The sequence below is a fragment of the Procambarus clarkii genome, chromosome 20 (genome assembly GCF_040958095.1).
Source record: "Procambarus clarkii isolate CNS0578487 chromosome 20, FALCON_Pclarkii_2.0, whole genome shotgun sequence".
Lineage (NCBI taxonomy): Eukaryota > Metazoa > Arthropoda > Malacostraca > Decapoda > Cambaridae > Procambarus > Procambarus clarkii.
Window position 1 is genome coordinate 308,453 of NC_091169.1, and position 11,493 is coordinate 319,945.

Sequence of the window (11,493 nt, forward strand, 5' to 3'; positions counted from 1 at the left end):
ACTACCCTTGACGTGGTGTTCACTACCCTTGCCGTCATGTTTACTACCCTTGGCGTGGTGTTTACTACCCTTAACGTGGTGTTCACTACTCTTCGCGTGGTGTTCACTTCCCTTAACGTGGTGTTCACTACCCATGACGCCATGTTCACTACCCTTGGCGTGGTGTTCACTACCCATGGCATGGTGTTCACTACCCATGGCGTGGTGTTCACTACCCTAGGCGTCATGTTCATTACATTACCCTTTGCGTGGTGTTCACTACCCTTGGCTTGGTGTTCACTACCCTTCGCTTAGTGTTCACTACCATTGGCATCGTGTTCACTACCCTTGGCATGGTGTTTTACTACCCTTAGCGTGGTGTTTAATACCCTTGGCGTGGTGTTCACTATCCTTGGCGTGGTGTTCACTACCCTTTGCGTGGTGTTCACTACCCTTGGAGTGTTGTTCACTACCCTGGACGTGGTGTTTACTACCCTGGACGTGGTGTTCACTACCCTTGGCATGGTGTTCACTACCCTTGGCATAGTGTTCACAACCCTTGGCGTGGTGTTCACTACCCTTGGCGTGGTGTTCAATACCCTTGGCGTGGTGTTCCTACCCTTAGCGTGGTGTTCACTACCCTTGGCATGGTGTTCGCTACCCTTAGCGTGGTGTTCAATATCCTTAACGTGGTGTTCACTATCCTTGGCGTGGTGTTCACTACCCTTTGCGTGGTGTTCACTACCCTTGGCGTCATGTTAACTACCCTTTGCGTGGTGTTCACTATCCTTAGCTTGGTGTTCACTACCCTTCCCTTAGTGTTCACTACCATTGGGATGGTGTTCACTACCCTTGGCATGGTGTTCACTACCCTTAGCGTGGTGTTCACTACCCTTGGCGTGGTGCTCACTATCCTTGGCGTGGTGTTCACTACCCTTGGCGTGGTGTTAAATACCCTAGGCGTGGTGTTCACTACCCTTTGCGTGGTGTTCACTATCCTTGGAGTAGTGTTCACTACCCTTCACGTGGTGTTCATTACCCTGGGCGTGGTGTTCACTACCCTTGGCATGGTGTTCACTACCCTTGGCATAGTGTTCACTACCCTTGGCGTGGTGTTCACTACCCTTGGCGTGGTGATCACTACCCTTGGCGTGGTGTTCCCTACTCTTAGCGTGGTGTTCACTACTTATAGCGTGGTGTTCACTACCCTTGGCGTGGTGTTCACTATCCTTTGCGTAGTGTTCACTATCCTTGGCGTGGTGTTCACTATCTTTAGCATGGTGTTCACTACCCTTGGTGAGGTGTCCACTATCCTTAGCGTAGTGTTTACTATCCTTGGCGTGGTGTTCACTATCCTAGGCGTGGTGTTCACTGCCCCTGGTGTGGTGTTCACTATCCTTGCCGTAGTGTTCACTATCTTTGTGTGGTGTTCACTATCCTTGGCGTGATGTTCACTATCCTTGGCGTGGTGTTCACTATCCTTGGCGTGGTGTTCACTAACCTTGGCGTGGTGTTCACTGAACTTGGCGTGGTGTTCACTATCCTTGGAGTGGTGTTTACTATCCTTGGCGTGGTGTTCACTGAACTAGGCGTGGTGTTCACTATCCTTAGCGTGGTGTTCACTATCCTTGGAGTTGTGTTTACTATCCAAGGCGTGGTATTCACTATCCTTAGCGTGGTGTTCACAACCCTTGCCGTGGTATTCACTCCCCTTGGCGTGGTGTTCACTACCCTTAGCGTGATGTTCACTGAACTTGCCGTGGTGTTCACTACCCATAGCATGGTGTTCACTACCCATGGCGTGGTGTTCACTACCCTTGGCGTGGTGATCACTACCCTTGGCATGTTCTTCACTACCCTTGACGTGGTGTTCACTACCCTTGCCGTCATGTTTACTACCCTTGGCGTGGTGTTTACTACCCTTAACGTGGTGTTCACTACTCTTCGCGTGGTGTTCACTTCCCTTAACGTGGTGTTCACTACCCATGACGCCATGTTCACTACCCTTGGCGTGGTGTTCACTACCCATGGCATGGTGTTCACTACCCATGGCGTGGTGTTCACTACCCTAGGCGTCATGTTCATTACCCTTTGCGTGGTGTTCACTACCCTTGGCTTGGTGTTCACTACCCTTCGCTTAGTGTTCACTACCATTGGCATCGTGTTCACTACCCTTGGCATGGTGTTTACTACCCTTAGCGTGGTGTTTAATACCCTTGGCGTGGTGTTCACTATCCTTGGCGTGGTGTTCACTACCCTTTGCGTGGTGTTCACTACCCTTGGAGTGTTGTTCACTACCCTGGACGTGGTGTTTACTACCCTGGACGTGGTGTTCACTACCCTTGGCATGGTGTTCACTACCCTTGGCATAGTGTTCACAACCCTTGGCGTGGTGTTCACTACCCTTGGCGTGGTGTTCAATACCCTTGGCGTGGTGTTTCCTACCCTTAGCGTGGTGTTCACTACCCTTGGCATGGTGTTCGCTACCCTTAGCGTGGTGTTCAATATCCTTAACGTGGTGTTCACTATCCTTGGCGTGGTGTTCACTACCCTTTGCGTGGTGTTCACTACCCTTGGCGTCATGTTAACTACCCTTTGCGTGGTGTTCACTATCCTTAGCTTGGTGTTCACTACCCTTCCCTTAGTGTTCACTACCATTGGGATGGTGTTCACTACCCTTGGCATGGTGTTCACTACCCTTAGCGTGGTGTTCACTACCCTTGGCGTGGTGCTCACTATCCTTGGCGTGGTGTTCACTACCCTTGGCGTGGTGTTAAATACCCTAGGCGTGGTGTTCACTACCCTTTGCGTGGTGTTCACTATCCTTGGAGTAGTGTTCACTACCCTTCACGTGGTGTTCATTACCCTGGGCGTGGTGTTCACTACCCTTGGCATGGTGTTCACTACCCTTGGCATAGTGTTCACTACCCTTGGCGTGGTGTTCACTACCCTTGGCGTGGTGATCACTACCCTTGGCGTGGTGTTCCCTACTCTTAGCGTGGTGTTCACTACTTATAGCGTGGTGTTCACTACCCTTGGCGTGGTGTTCACTATCCTTTGCGTAGTGTTCACTATCCTTGGCGTGGTGTTCACTATCTTTAGCATGGTGTTCACTACCCTTGGTGAGGTGTCCACTATCCTTAGCGTAGTGTTTACTATCCTTGGCGTGGTGTTCACTATCCTAGGCGTGGTGTTCACTGCCCCTGGTGTGGTGTTCACTATCCTTGCCGTAGTGTTCACTATCTTTGTGTGGTGTTCACTATCCTTGGCGTGATGTTCACTATCCTTGGCGTGGTGTTCACTATCCTTGGCGTGGTGTTCACTAACCTTGGCGTGGTGTTCACTGAACTTGGCGTGGTGTTCACTATCCTTGGAGTGGTGTTTACTATCCTTGGCGTGGTGTTCACTGAACTAGGCGTGGTGTTTACTATCCTTAGCGTGGTGTTCACTATCCTTGGAGTTGTGTTTACTATCCAGGGCGTGGTATTCACTATCCTTAGCGTGGTGTTCACAACCCTTGCCGTGGTATTCACTCCCCTTGGCGTGGTGTTCACTACCCTTAGCGTGATGTTCACTGAACTTGCCGTGGTGTTCACTACCCATGGCATGGTGTTCACTACCCATGGCGTGGTGTTCACTACCCTTGGCGTGGTGATCACTACCAATGGCATGTTCTTCACTACCCTTGACGTGGTGTTCACTACCCTTGCCGTCATGTTTACTACCCTTGGCGTGGTGTTTACTACCCTTAACGTGGTGTTCACTACTCTTCGCGTGGTGTTCACTTCCCTTAACGTGGTGTTCACTACCCATGACGTCATGTTCACTACCCTTGGCGTGGTGTTCACTACCCATGGCATGGTGTTCACTACCCATGGCGTGGTGTTCACTACCCTAGGCGTCATGTTCATTACCCTTTGCGTGGTGTTCACTACCCTTGGCTTGGTGTTCACTACCCTTCGCTTAGTGTTCACTACCATTGGCATCGTGTTCACTACCCTTGGCATGGTGTTTACTACCCTTAGCGTGGTGTTTAATACCCTTGGCGTGGTGTTCACTATCCTTGGCGTGGTGTTCACTACCCTATGCGTGGTGTTCACTACCCTTGGAGTGTTGTTCACTACCCTGGACGTGGTGTTTACTACCCTGGACGTGGTGTTCACTACCCTTGGCATGGTGTTCACTACCCTTGGCATAGTGTTCACAACCCTTGGCGTGGTGTTCACTACCCTTGGCGTGGTGTTCAATACCCTTGGCGTGGTGTTTCCTACCCTTAGCGTGGTGTTCACTACCCTTGGCGTGGTGTTCACTACCCTTGGCGTGGTGATCACTACCCTTGGCGTGGTGTTCCCTACTCTTAGCGTGGTGTTCACTACTTATAGCGTGGTGTTCACTACCCTTGGCGTGGTGTTCACTATCCTTTGCGTAGTGTTCACTATCCTTGGCGTGGTGTTCACTATCTTTAGCATGGTGTTCACTACCCTTGGTGAGGTGTCCACTATCCTTAGCGTAGTGTTTACTATCCTTGGCGTGGTGTTCACTATCCTAGGCGTGGTGTTCACTGCCCCTGGTGTGGTGTTCACTATCCTTGCCGTAGTGTTCACTATCTTTGTGTGGTGTTCACTATCCTTGGCGTGATGTTCACTATCCTTGGCGTGGTGTTCACTATCCTTGGCGTGGTGTTCACTAACCTTGGCGTGGTGTTCACTGAACTTGGCGTGGTGTTCACTATCCTTGGAGTGGTGTTTACTATCCTTGGCGTGGTGTTCACTGAACTAGGCGTGGTGTTTACTATCCTTAGCGTGGTGTTCACTATCCTTGGAGTTGTGTTTACTATCCAGGGCGTGGTATTCACTATCCTTAGCGTGGTGTTCACAACCCTTGCCGTGGTATTCACTCCCCTTGGCGTGGTGTTCACTACCCTTAGCGTGATGTTCACTGAACTTGCCGTGGTGTTCACTACCCATGGCATGGTGTTCACTACCCATGGCGTGGTGTTCACTACCCTTGGCGTGGTGATCACTACCAATGGCATGTTCTTCACTACCCTTGACGTGGTGTTCACTACCCTTGCCGTCATGTTTACTACCCTTGGCGTGGTGTTTACTACCCTTAACGTGGTGTTCACTACTCTTCGCGTGGTGTTCACTTCCCTTAACGTGGTGTTCACTACCCATGACGTCATGTTCACTACCCTTGGCGTGGTGTTCACTACCCATGGCATGGTGTTCACTACCCATGGCGTGGTGTTCACTACCCTAGGCGTCATGTTCATTACCCTTTGCGTGGTGTTCACTACCCTTGGCTTGGTGTTCACTACCCTTCGCTTAGTGTTCACTACCATTGGCATCGTGTTCACTACCCTTGGCATGGTGTTTACTACCCTTAGCGTGGTGTTTAATACCCTTGGCGTGGTGTTCACTATCCTTGGCGTGGTGTTCACTACCCTATGCGTGGTGTTCACTACCCTTGGAGTGTTGTTCACTACCCTGGACGTGGTGTTTACTACCCTGGACGTGGTGTTCACTACCCTTGGCATGGTGTTCACTACCCTTGGCATAGTGTTCACAACCCTTGGCGTGGTGTTCACTACCCTTGGCGTGGTGTTCAATACCCTTGGCGTGGTGTTTCCTACCCTTAGCGTGGTGTTCACTACCCTTGGCATGGTGTTCGCTACCCTTAGCGTGGTGTTCAATATCCTTAACGTGGTGTTCACTATCCTTGGCGTGGTGTTCACTACCCTTTGCGTGGTGTTCACTACCCTTGGCGTCATGTTAACTACCCTTTGCGTGGTGTTCACTATCCTTGGCTTGGTGTTCACTACCCTTCCCTTAGTGTTCACTACCATTGGGATGGTGTTCACTACCCTTGGCATGGTGTTCACTACCCTTAGCGTGGTGTTCACTACCCTTGGCGTGGTGCTCACTATCCTTGGCGTGGTGTTCACTACCCTTGGCGTGGTGTTAAATACCCTTGGCGTGGTGTTCACTACCCTTTGCGTGGTGTTCACTATCCTTGGAGTAGTGTTCACTACCCTTCACGTGGTGTTCATTACCCTGGGCGTGGTGTTCACTACCCTTGGCATGGTGTTCACTACCCTTGGCATAGTGTTCACTACCCTTGGCGTGGTGTTCACTACCCTTGGCGTGGTGATCACTACCCTTGGCGTGGTGTTCCCTACTCTTAGCGTGGTGTTCACTACTTATAGCGTGGTGTTCACTACCCTTGGCGTGGTGTTCACTATCCTTTGCGTAGTGTTCACTATCCTTGGCGTGGTGTTCACTATCTTTAGCATGGTGTTCACTACCCTTGGTGAGGTGTCCACTATCCTTAGCGTAGTGTTTACTATCCTTGGCGTGGTGTTCACTATCCTAGGCGTGGTGTTCACTGCCCCTGGTGTGGTGTTCACTATCCTTGCCGTAGTGTTCACTATCTTTGTGTGGTGTTCACTATCCTTGGCGTGATGTTCACTATCCTTGGCGTGGTGTTCACTATCCTTGGCGTGGTGTTCACTAACCTTGGCGTGGTGTTCACTGAACTTGGCGTGGTGTTCACTATCCTTGGAGTGGTGTTTACTATCCTTGGCGTGGTGTTCACTGAACTAGGCGTGGTGTTCACTATCCTTAGCGTGGTGTTCACTATCCTTGGAGTTGTGTTTACTATCCAAGGCGTGGTGTTCACTATCCTTGGCGTGGTGTTCACTATACTTAGCGTGGTGTTCACTATCCTTAGCGTGGTGTTCACAACCCTTGCCGTGGTATTCACTACCCTTGGCGTGGTGTTCACTACCCTTAGCGTGATGTTCACTGTACTTGCCGTGGTGTTCACTACCCATGGCATGGTGTTCACTACCCATGGCGTGGTGTTTACTACCCTTGGCGTGGTGATCACTCCCCTTGGCATGTTCTTCACTACCCTTGATGTGGTGTTCACTACCCTTGCCTTCATGTTTACTACCTTTGGCGTGGTATTCACTACCCTTAACGTGGTGTTCACTACTCTTGGGGTGGTGTTCACTACCCTTAGCGTGGTGCTCACTACCCATGACGTCATGTTCACTACCCTTGGTGTGGGGTTCACTAACCTTGGCATGGTGTTCACCACCCTTGGCGTGGTGTTCACTGCCCTTGGCGTGGTGTTCACTACCCATGGCATGGTATTCACTACCCATGGCGTGGTATTTACTAACCTTGGCGTGGTGTTCACTACCCTAGGCGTCATGTTCACTACCCTTTGCGTGGTGTTCACTACCCTTGGTTTGGTGTTCACTACCCTTTGGTTAGTGTTCACTACCATTGGCATGGTGTTCTGTACCCTTGGCATGGTGTTCACTACCCTTAGCGTGGTGTTCAGTACCCTTGGCGTGGTGTTCACTATCCTTGGCGTGGTGTTCACTACCCTTGGCGTGGTGTTCACTACCCTTCACGTGGTGTTCACTACCCTTTGCGTGGTGGTCACTACCCTTGGAGTGGTGTTCACTACCCTTCACGTGGTGTTCACTACCCTGGACGTGGTGTTCACTACCCTTGGCATGGTGTTCACTACCCTTGGCATAGTGTTCACTAACCTTGGCGGGGTGTTCACTACCCTTGTCGTGGTGTTCACTACCCTTTGCGTGGTGTTCCCTACCCTTAGCGTGGTGTTCACTACCCTTAGCGTGCTGTTCACTACCCATGGCGTGGTGTTCAGTGCCCTTGGCGTGGTGCTCACTACCCATGACATGGTGTTCACTACCCATGGCGTGGTGTTTACTACCCTTGGCGTGGTGTTCACTACCCTTGGCGTCATGTTCACTACCCTTTGCGTGGTGTTCACTATCCTTGGCGTGGTGTTCACTAACCTTGGCGTGGTGTTCACTGAACTTGGCGTGGTGTTCACCATCCTTGGAGTGGTGTTTACTATCCTTGGCGTGGTGTTCACTGAACTAGGCGTGGTGTTCACTATCCTTAGCGTGGTGTTCACTATCCTTGGAGTTGTGTTTACTATCCAAGGCGTGGTGAATAAACTATCATTTATTCATAAACCCCAACCCCTTAACCTAACCTCTTGTAATCTTAGTGTATTTAGTAGGTTCTATCATATGTTCTTATTCCCCAACCCTTTAACCTAACCTTTCAGATGTAGTTTATTGTGTTTTTGACGCATTTGTTGAATATATTATCCTTTTCTTAACCTTTCAGATGTAGTTTTGTTTCTCCTTTGTATATTTTTATTTACCCACCATCCCACTTAACTTTCTTTCCTTCTTTTACTTTGTTTCTCCTACTCCTTCTAACCCTCCTTTTCTATCTCTCTCCCTTATTCTCTCTCTTCCTCCCCACCTCTCTCACTCATTTGCTCAAATGCTCTCTTGTTTCTCAAATTCAAGTCTTAGTGCTCCCATGCTCTTCCTCCCCCTCTCTCTTACTCTTTTCTCCTCTTTACATGCTCTCACTCCTTTGCTCTCTTGTTTTTTCTCAATTTCAAGTCTTAGTAGATCTGATTATTTACTATTGTAATTTTATTATTAATAAGATAAAATGAACTTATATGTGAAAACAAAGTAAAAGAAGTAAAGAAGGTTAAGTGGGATGGTGGGTAAAAAAAAATATACAAAGGAGAAACAAAACTACATCTGAAAGGTTATGAAAAGGATAATATATTCAACAAATACGTCAAAAACACAATAAACTACATCTGAAAGGTTAGGTTAAAGGGTTGGGGAATAAGAACATATGATAGAACCTACTAAATACACTAAGATTACAAGAGGTTAGGTTAAGGGGTTGGGGAATAAGAATAAATGATAACAAACATAATAAATACAACTTATGAGCAACTTGACGAACTTTAACAAATAACCCTTGATCTGTAAAAATGGCCATTTGAGAAATTAGCCCTTGAAACGAGTAAATTCCCATATATAACAAAAATCCTTTGAAATGGTTAAACACCCAATCTTAAACAAATAACACTTGAAATGCAAAAATATCCATTTGAGAAATTAACCCTTGAAATGAGTAAATGAATATGAGACAATGATTGACGAAACACAAAAGACAAGCAGGAATAATTATGTAAGTTAGATCATGTCTGGTTGGACTAGATAAGTTAGGATACATCAGTTTGGGAATGTAAGATTAAGTTAGGTAAAGCAAGTTAGGTTAGGTTAGGATAGGTAGGATAAGATACGTAAGTTAGGTTAGGTTAAGTTATGTAAGTTAGGTTAAGCAGGTTAAGTTAGGTAAGGTAAGGTAAGTTAGGTTAAGCAGGTTAAGTTAGGTAGGGTAGGTAAATTAGGTTAAGCAGGTTAAGTTAGGTAAGGTAAGGTAAGTTAGGTTAAGCAGGATAAGTTAGGTCAAGTTAGGTAGGGTAGGTAAGATAGGTTAAGCAGGTTAAGTTAGGTAAGGTAGGTAAAGTTAGGTTAAGCAGGTTAAGTTAGGTAATGTAGGTAAGTTAAATTAAGCAGGATAAGTTAGATTAAGTTAGGTAAGTTAAGTTAGGATAGGTAAAGTTAAGTTAAGCAGGTTAAGTTAGGTAAATGTAGGTAAGTTAGGTTAAGCATGATAAGTTAGGTTAGGTTAGGTAAGTTAGGTATGATAGGTAAGGTAAGGTAAGTTATGTTACGATAGGTAAAGTTAGGTAAGATAGGTAAGGTAAGGTAAGTTAGGTTAAGCAGGATAAGTTAGGTTAGGTTAGGTAAGTTAGGTATGATAGGTAAGGTAAGGTAAGTTATGTTACGATAGGTAAAGTTAGGTAAGGTAAAGTAAGTTATGTTAGGATAGGTAAAGTTAGGTTATGCAGGTTAAGTTAGGTAAGATAGGTAAAGGTAAGGTAAGTTATGTTACGATAGGTAGAGTTAGGTTACGCAGGTTAAGTTAGGTAAGATAGGTAAGGTAAGGTAAGTTAAGTTAGGATAGTTCAGAGAACAGTTTTAGGGTAAAGTGACTACGAAAATATATTTTAACAGAAGTGCAGGTTTGGTAAGAAAAGCTGAACTAGTTACATTTTGGATAGAAATTTTATGACTGAAGATGTCTTAAAGAATAACATGATGGAAGAAGAAGAGTTTCCTTGATGAACGAAGGTGTCTTAGAGAACAACTTTTTGGAGAACGAAGGTGAATTAGAGATCACTTTGATGACTCTGCGAATAACTTTGATCAACGAAGATGGATTGGAAAGTTTCTCTAATGAACGAAGGTGACTTATAGATTAACTTTTATGATTTAGAGAACATCTTTGATGTCTTAGAGAACAACATTGATGTCTTAGAGAACAACTTTGATGAACAAAGATGTCTTAGAAAGCTTCTCTGATGAACGAAAAGATACTTAGAGAATAACTTTGATGATTGTATTTAACTTTTTGATGGCTCTGAGGACAGTTTTTTGAACGAGGATGTCTCAGAAGGCATCTTTGAATAACAAAGGTGACTCTGAGAATAACTTTTGATGACTCTGAGAATGACTTTGTTGTCTTAGAGAATAACTTTGATGACTTAGAGAATTACTATGTTGAACGAAAGTGAGTTAGAGATTACCTTCGATGACTCTGAGAATATCTTTGATGACTTCGAGAAAACTTTGATGACTTTGAGAACAAGTTTGATAGCTCTGAGAAGGACTTTTATGCCTCTGAGATTAACTTTAATGAACGAAGATGTCTTAGAAAGTTTCTCTGACGAACGAAAGGTTACTTAGAGAATAACTTTTATGTCCCTGAAAATAACTTTTATGTCTCTGAGAATAGCTTTTACGCCTCTGAGAATAACTTTGATGTCTTAAAGGATGTCTTTGATGTCTCAAAGGATGTCTTTGAGTGCAACTTTGATGAACGAGAGTGAGTTAGAGATTACCTTTGTTAACTATGAGATTAAGTTTGATGAACGAGAAAATACTTTTTGATGCCATCGAGAATAATTTTGTTAGCTCTGAGAATAACTTTTATGCCTCTGAGATTAACTTTAATGAACGAAGATGTCTTAGAAAGTTTCTCTGATGAACGAAAGGTTACTTAGAGAATAACATTTTGATGACTGAGATTAACTTTTTGATGACCCTGAGAATAACTTTGAGGATGCGAGTAAATTTTTTAAGTGTTTGAGAGTGTCTTTTGATATCTCGAAGAGTGCCCTTGAAGTCTTAAAGGATGTTTTTGATGTCTCAAAGGATGATTTTGAGTGCAACTTTGATGTCTTTGAGTAAGTCCTTGATGTCTCGAAGAGTGTCTTTGACTATATTTCTTACTTAACGACATGTAATTTTAGTTAGGAACAATGATGAATATGACTATTTTAGCGAAGTGAAAGGTTACTTTAGTTAAGCACAGTGTTGGAAAGAGGCTACACATGACTATTTTCAGATGAGAGAAGTGGTATTTCAGTTAAGAAATGACAAGGAAACATGATGAATTAACTATTTTTTAGTTGACTGATGAATACTTTTAGTTAAGGAAAAAGACAAAACATGACGAGGGAGACTATTTTTGTGCTCCCCAAAGTATAATGTCAGTTAAGAACAGCGATGAAAGATAT